General features: G+C 42.0%; 1 pseudogene; it reads left to right on the forward strand.

Annotated features, from left to right (window-relative positions):
- The first annotated feature begins 2,777 nt into the window (after nucleotides 1-2,777).
- On the forward strand, nucleotides 2,778-2,985 carry LOC142450792 (general transcription factor IIH subunit 5-like; annotated as a pseudogene).
- Nucleotides 2,986-7,576: the final 4,591 nt, after the last annotated feature.

Consider the following 7,576-nt stretch of genomic DNA (forward strand, 5'->3'; position numbering starts at 1 on the left):
GAAGATACTGGAGCACTCGATAAATACAGGTGTAATTTACAATCTAATGACATTTTCCTTCTAAGGACATTGCATTATCAAGATAACATTCATTTTAAATCATTTATAAAGTTTTTGATTGTTTGGGGTACTTTCCAGAAGAGAATGTAGAACAACATGAGTTCTTAAATCACGGCCACTTTATTCAGTCTCAAAGGACTCATTGCCATAAAGCTAATTCTGACTCGGTTCAACCCTATAGGACAGAGTAGAACTGCTTCTATGTGCTTCCAAGACTGTCAGTCTTTGTAGGAGTAGAAAACCTCATTTTCCTCCCACAGAGTGGCTAGTTGTTTTGAACTGGTGACCTTGGAGTTTGTGGTTAAATACATAACCCACTACTCCACCAAGGCTTCTCTATATCATATTCAGAAACATATCCACTTTCTAATGCTAAAATATTTATCACATTGAGGGGAACACAAATGTGGCATTATATAGCTAGGTCTAGAATTTTATGCATTGCTTTGTATTGTTAATAGAGAGTGGCACCATGTTTGGTGAAGGAGAGGGGCAGGGAAAAAGAGGAAGGCCTTCGGGAGATGGATGGACTCTGTCTGCAGCAACAGAGTCAAGCATAAGAAGAACACTTGTGAGCCTGGCCCAGGACTGGGCAGTGCTTTGTTCTGTTTTGCACAGGGTCTCCATGAGCCAGAGCCGCTGGTGGCACCTTGCAATACCATTACTCCAAAATCTGTTCTGTTTTGCACAGGGTCTCCATGAGCCAGAGCCGCTGGTGGCACCTTGCAATACCATTACTCCAAAATCTGTATACCCTTTTCGTCTGCTCTTTATTACTTTCCAAATAAAACTGACAGCGTAAACTTTCTTGAGTTAATATAATCAATTTAAAAATGGCTATCACTTGGTTAAGCACCCAGCTGTTAATCAAAATGTTTGCAATTAGACATGCCCTACCCCCTCCACGACACTCCATGGAAGAAAAGAGCTGGGAATCAGCTCCCACTGAGGTTTAAAAGCCAAACCCATTGCTAGTAAGTTGATTTTTAACTACTAAGGACCCTAGTTAGGATTTCAAGGACTATACATATTTTTTAACATTTTAGTGACTTAATGCATGTATCATCCAATTCAATGGTTAGAATATATTGAGTTGTGTAATCACCACTACAATCAATTTTAGAACACTTTCTTCTTTTTTGTATGCTTTTTAAAATTAGTTTCCCATTTTACCACCACCTCCGCCATAACCATGAGAAACAGTTAATCTAGTTTCTGTCTCTATGGATTTATCTATCCTGGATTTCATATAAATAAAATCATACACAAAACCACCAAACCACAGTAACAAAACAAAACACAGAAAAACCTGAATCCAAAGAAAGCAGAAAATAATTAAAACTAGAACAAATTAAAAATAGGTCAAAAGGGAAAACAAATGTTAAAATACTCAAATTTAACCTAACTATGTCTGCATTTCTTTACTTTCTGAAGCATTCTGTCTAAGTTAAGCCTCTAGGTAATGGTCCCAGAGAATTCAGTGGAGTCTTAATCCCTGAGGGGGACGCGGCAAAAGGATTTGGGCTTTCACTGTCATCTGTAACATCTGTAAACTGGGTGCTCAAATTTAAGTGCTAGTAAAATTCCCTCATTTGAGCTCAGATTTTATTACTTATAATCCTTGTATCACACGAGCTGCTGTGCCTCTTCCATGTAGACTTAACTGACTCCTCAGATGGCTATTTTTAAGACTTTAACTCAGTGGTTCTCATCCTCTGGGTCACGACCCTTTTGGGGCTTGAATGACCTTTTCACAGGGGTTTCCTGATTCATAAGAGTAGCAAAATTACAGTTATAAATAGTAATAAAAGTAATTTTATGGTGGGGGGGGTCACCACAACACGAGGAACGGTTAGAACCACTGCCCTAAATGCTATTCTTTCTGAACGCTGGACGCCATCTCTTTCCTTGACCACAACTCCAGAGAGATCAAAGTCCTAACGTCAGCGCAATATCCATAAGATCATCAATAAGAAAATAGGAGAAAACTTAAAGATCTGATTACTAGGCATACACATACTATCAAACATAATGAAGGATGTACACAAAGCAGAAGACAAAATAACTAGGAAACACTAAAGAGAAGACACTCATGTGCATCCAACGAGTAAAAAGAGAGTTCATGGATTGTGAAAAATTTTCACACAACTGACAAAAACCTAATCCATAGTGTTCTATAGAGCACTATAATTCTTCAGCAAGAAAAAAACAAATGATACAACAAAAATGGGCAAAAGATGCAAATAGGTATTTCACCATAAGAGATGTTCAAGTGGCTAGCAAACAGATGAAAACATTCTCATGAACACAAGTCATGTGGGAGGTAGACAACAACAGTGAGCTAGTACTCTATCCCAACAATGACTGCCCAGTTAAAACAATTACACAACAGGCTGGAGAGAGCGGTGAGAATGGAACCTTCACATACTACTGATGGGGCTGTAACATCTACAGCACTGTGGAAAGGTGCATGTTGCCACCTAAAGCTACTGGGAATGGAATTCCATGTGCTGCAGCACTATGTCTCCTGGGTATGTACCCAGAAGAAGTGAGGCAAACAGCAATCCCGGTCGTCCCTCGTTCATCACAGCACTGTTAACAATAGCGAGACATTGCAGACAACCCCAAATCCTTTCAGTAGAAGAAGAGATAACGAGGGTAAGTTGCGGGCCTTAGAGAGGGAAAGTAGGGTGATCGGTACCTGCTGACTGTGAGAGATGGTCCATGTCTTGAAAGGAGTGCTCCTAGAATGTGAATCAGCCAGGAAGCAGTTCCTGCTCTACTCAGAGGAGTCAAATGCCCTACGGAAGAAGGTCATCGTTCAGGACATTGACGACACACATGTCTTCATGGCAGCAGAGCTGGGCAGTGTCCTCCAGGAGTGAGTTAATGGATCAGAATGCCTTCTCTCTTACCCAGAAGTGAGTCTATGAGATGTCAACCACCCAGGGATCTTCAGCAACCAGAAAAACAGTCACCATTCAGGGTCCTTTGTTCGTTCCTAGAGCTCTCCAGGGATGGGCCACAGGAATGACCATGGGGTCACGCTCCTGAGTGGACACTGTTGTACCCTAGATTTAAAAAAGGAAAAGAAGACGCTTACATTCTTGCCTGTGGTTGGGATTTTGTTATCATTTAGTAAAATACAAATGTAAAAACAGTGACAGAAACTTTTTACTTACACACAATGGGATACTACTATGCATTGCTAAATACTCCAGCATAAGCTGACCGGAGTATCAGCTGAGTCACATAATTTCACCCCCAAACTATAAAAAATGTGCTGAGAAACTCAGTTTATACACAAGTATATACAGTAATATTGAAAGGTGCTATCAAGCACCTCGTGATTGAGTCAAACCTGAAACTAATTAAACACAAAAGACAATTGTATGAGACCGCTATAAAGGCAACAGCATGACAGACAGGCAGCGGCTCTCACTTCGTGCAATCATTTCATCTAGCCTTCTAGGCAATGGGGCGGTCAGCCTGTCTAACACTTGTAATCCATTTATCATGCCCGTATTTGTACCTCGTAAGATTCAATGTCAACTAGGCACTATGGGTGAGAGAAAGAGTGTAGCCTTATCTATCAATTGGGTTGAAGTCTGGGCACACCTTCTTGGGAGTGTGGCCTTTTGTATAAGAGAAGGTCTTAAGCAGAGCCAGTGCTCTTTGGCCCTTCTCCCTCTACTGGAGCTGGATCCTGTATGTAGTGCTTGGATCTATTGCAAGGCCTGCCAATTCCAGGAAACAACAGTGAACTACTGATAGTAGACTCGTGCATTTCTTCATTCATTCACATTTTATTCCTACATCTGTGAGGTTTTGTCATCTTGTCATGACAAAGATGAGTCAGCTTTCACAAGGCAAGAGAAGGTTGACTTGAATCAGACTGCATTTACTCAACTCTCTAAGTCATTTATTGATACAAATATCTTTACATATGCAAATGTCATTGAATTTGCTTCTCTGGAAAATGAAAATTAACATATACATTACAAAGATCTCCCCTCAGCTGGGGACAGTTTCTCAGTGGGAGAGTATTAAATAGCCTATATCATGCGGTAATGCCTTATTGTCACCCTTATTGGGTAGGCACTCTAACATTGACATTCAGTATACTCCAGTGAAGATTCATGTCCAAGAGACAGGGGATTGTGTCTGTCCAGAAGATGATGGTCTCATTTAGGTGGTAATGGAGGGCAGTTTACCCTTGGGGAAAATGTTTGAAATTGTTTTCATGGACACCCAAGTGGGAGAATACACCCTGTACTAGATGGCCTGTCATGAATTCTTAACCAAGTCTTCTATCAGTCCTCGGTCACCCAGGATCCATAATATAGACTAGCTGGGCTTCAGATTGATATGAGTTGGAAAATGCACTAATTGGACTTTACCTTAAAGACTGGGAATCTTTTAGGAAGCAATCTCATCTTTCTCTCAGAAAGAAGAGTGGGTTGGAAATGCTGATGTGGAAGGTAACAGGGCAATGCCTGATCCATTCACTATAACCCAAATCCACTCACTATCACCCCAATCCACTATCACCCCAATCCACTCACTATCACCCCAATCACTCACTGTCAACCCAATCCACTCACTGTCACCCATCTACTATCACCCAAATCCACTATCACCCCAATCCACTCACTGACACCCTAACTCAACCGTGTCCACTCCATTGAGTGGACTTCAATTCCTACCAACCAAAAAAACCAAACTCACTTGTATGGATTTGATTCCAACTCATAGTTGGCCTTATATGTATGCTATATATTTTTCACAGAACAAATAGTATCATCTTTTTTCTTCAGAGTGACTGATGGGCTTAAACCAGGAACCTGACAGTTAGAAGTCCAGAGTTTACGCTCCCACTGACTAATTTGTAAAAACCACTCAGCCCACTACCATCGAGGCCATTTGGATTTGTAGCAGACAGACAGACAGACAGGAAGAGTAGAAGCACTCCCTCAGGTTTCTGCAGCTGTACTTTTTACTGAAACGGAGAGCCTCATCTTTTCCCTAGTTTCAGTTCGCAGGACCACATCCGCCTGCCTCTGGCTCACAAGGCTGATTGCCACAGGCAGACGTCAGACTCACCTCCACCTTCCAACCTTGTTAACCCTATTCTGGCACCAATTATCCCTTTCCCGACACTCTTTCTCTGGACGTGTTTAATAATTCATTGCAATAGCCACAGAGAACTCACAGGCAACGATCATGATTATCTGGCTTATGAGGGAAACGAACAGATTACAATTCGGGTGAGAAATAGTCTGTAGCTGTTCAGCCAGGAGAGTGTCTCTTCTCCGTGGTCTCCAGGTAGCCCTCTCTCCAGCTCTCAGCCCCTGGCCTCAGCCTCTGCCCTTCTCAGGCAATGTGAAAAAGACCTTTTGAATGCTGCTAATAAATGCCCATGAGCCATGCTACTCCACAGAAAGCCTCAACCCAAAGCGCTTAGCTCTAGTTCCATGGATCAGCAAACCCAGCTTCCCCAATTAAGTGCCCAGAGGTACCTCAATTCACAATCCAGCCTCTTACCCGCAAAGCACTCAGCTGGACTTGCTCTGCGGGCTGGGAAGGGGAGCTCTTTCTTAAACTCTCATTGCTGGTTCTGCTTCTGCTGCTGCTCAGGCATCAAACACCCTCCTGAATCAAGGAGGTTCAGTGCACAGGACTTCCAGAGTCTGAGGCTAGCCTTCCCTCTGCTCTCTTGCTGCTGATAAAAGCCCCTTCCTGCTTCTGAGATGGCTCCTATACATGGCAGGAAATCAATCACAATTAAGGCTGTTAAGAAGCACTCACAGCTGAGTCATATAATCCAACCAGTATCTTTATTCACCTTCTTATCCAGAGCTATTCGGGTGGGGGAGGGGGGCAGTGGAAGGCTGTTTGATGGGGGTAACAAAGGCTATGGCTAGGAGGGTTACATTAATTAACTGCGCTACACAACCCAATGCTTAGCCTACTGCAGTGCCAGCGATGTCAGCATTGCAGCCTGAGAGTCCTATAGGGCAGCTGCTCTGTCACCGGCGTAAGTCAGAGCCGAAAATTACCGAATGGCACATGATAGCCATGTTCTTTAGTTATATTCTGTCCTTTATTGCCGTTCGCATTTCTCAACTGGGCTTTTTTATAGATGAGCAGGCACTGAACCAAACAGTAATTTCCAAGCGGCATCATCATTGGTGAACAGATCATTTAGAAGGAAACTGTGTTGAATGCATTCTCACCCTAAGTCTAACATGGGTCGCTGTGTCACTAAGTACCATCAGGTCAGTTATAACTAACCTCTGCACAGCCTCCTGCACTGTCCGCACAATTTTTACTCTACTGCAGAATCCTTCTTCATTTAGCACAACTCCACAGGTTTGCTCAGCAGAAAGATTGGATAAACGTGGTAAAACAGTGCGATCCCAACACACAACTTTCCTGATTTTCAACCACACAGCATTCCCCTTTTCTGTTAGGAAAACTGCCTCTTGATCCATGTACAGGTTCTGCGTGAGTGCAATGAAGTGTTCTGGAATTCCCATTCTTCTCAATATTACCCATACTTTACTATGACACATGCAGTCTAATGACTTTGAATCATCAATAAGACACAAGTACACACCTTGCTGGCATTTTCTGACATGAGCCAACATCCATCTGACATCAAGTCTCTTCTGAATCTGGCTTGAATTTCTAGCAGCTCCCTGTTGATTTATTGATGCATTGTTTTTTAATTATCTTCTGTAAAACTTTACTTATGCTTACATTAATGATACTGTTTGATATTAGACAAATTTGAACAGTAAGGAAAACCTCCCTGTAAACAATTTTTCTCTGCTGAGAGCTACAGCGATCTGCAAAACCCTGCAGTCTAAAAGTCACAGAAAATGTGCCTTCCATTCATACCCCACAAAGATTTATGAAATAGTAATTAGGAAAAAAACTGCAAATGCAATTGAAATATAGGGCCAAAATATAGATAGTTATAAGTAAAATTCTATTCTGCAAGAAGTAATTTCAGGCAGAGAGCATACTCAATAAGCCAAGAGCTTTGCCTTGGCTTTGAGTCTGTAGACAGCTACGGAGACAACACAGCATGAAGATATTGAACTAAAATGAAGAAAAAATGATCAGGATAAATTCAGTTTCACAAGGTAAAATATATAAAAATAGACCTCTAGCCACCTAACATTATTTTTAATTTTTCTAGGTCATCATTGTAGTAGGTTGTTGTTGATGTTACTGTTAGATACTGTCAAGTTGGTCCCAGCCCATCGCAACCCTCTGTGCAACAGGAGGAACCACTGCTGGGTTCTATCCCAGCCTCCCACTGTTCTTCTGGCCGAGTCCAGTGGGGCAGCCCGGGCTGTGTCCATCCTTCTTGTGGAGGGCCTTCCTCTTTTTCATCGCCCCTCTACTTTACCAAGCATGGTGTCCTTTTACTTGTATACAGTTTATCTTTATGTATGGCTTGAATATTCAGCCTTACATGTGGCTTCTAGTTAAGTCTTATATATCA

The sequence above is a fragment of the Tenrec ecaudatus genome, chromosome 6 (genome assembly GCF_050624435.1).
Source record: "Tenrec ecaudatus isolate mTenEca1 chromosome 6, mTenEca1.hap1, whole genome shotgun sequence".
Taxonomy (NCBI): Eukaryota; Metazoa; Chordata; class Mammalia; order Afrosoricida; family Tenrecidae; genus Tenrec; species Tenrec ecaudatus.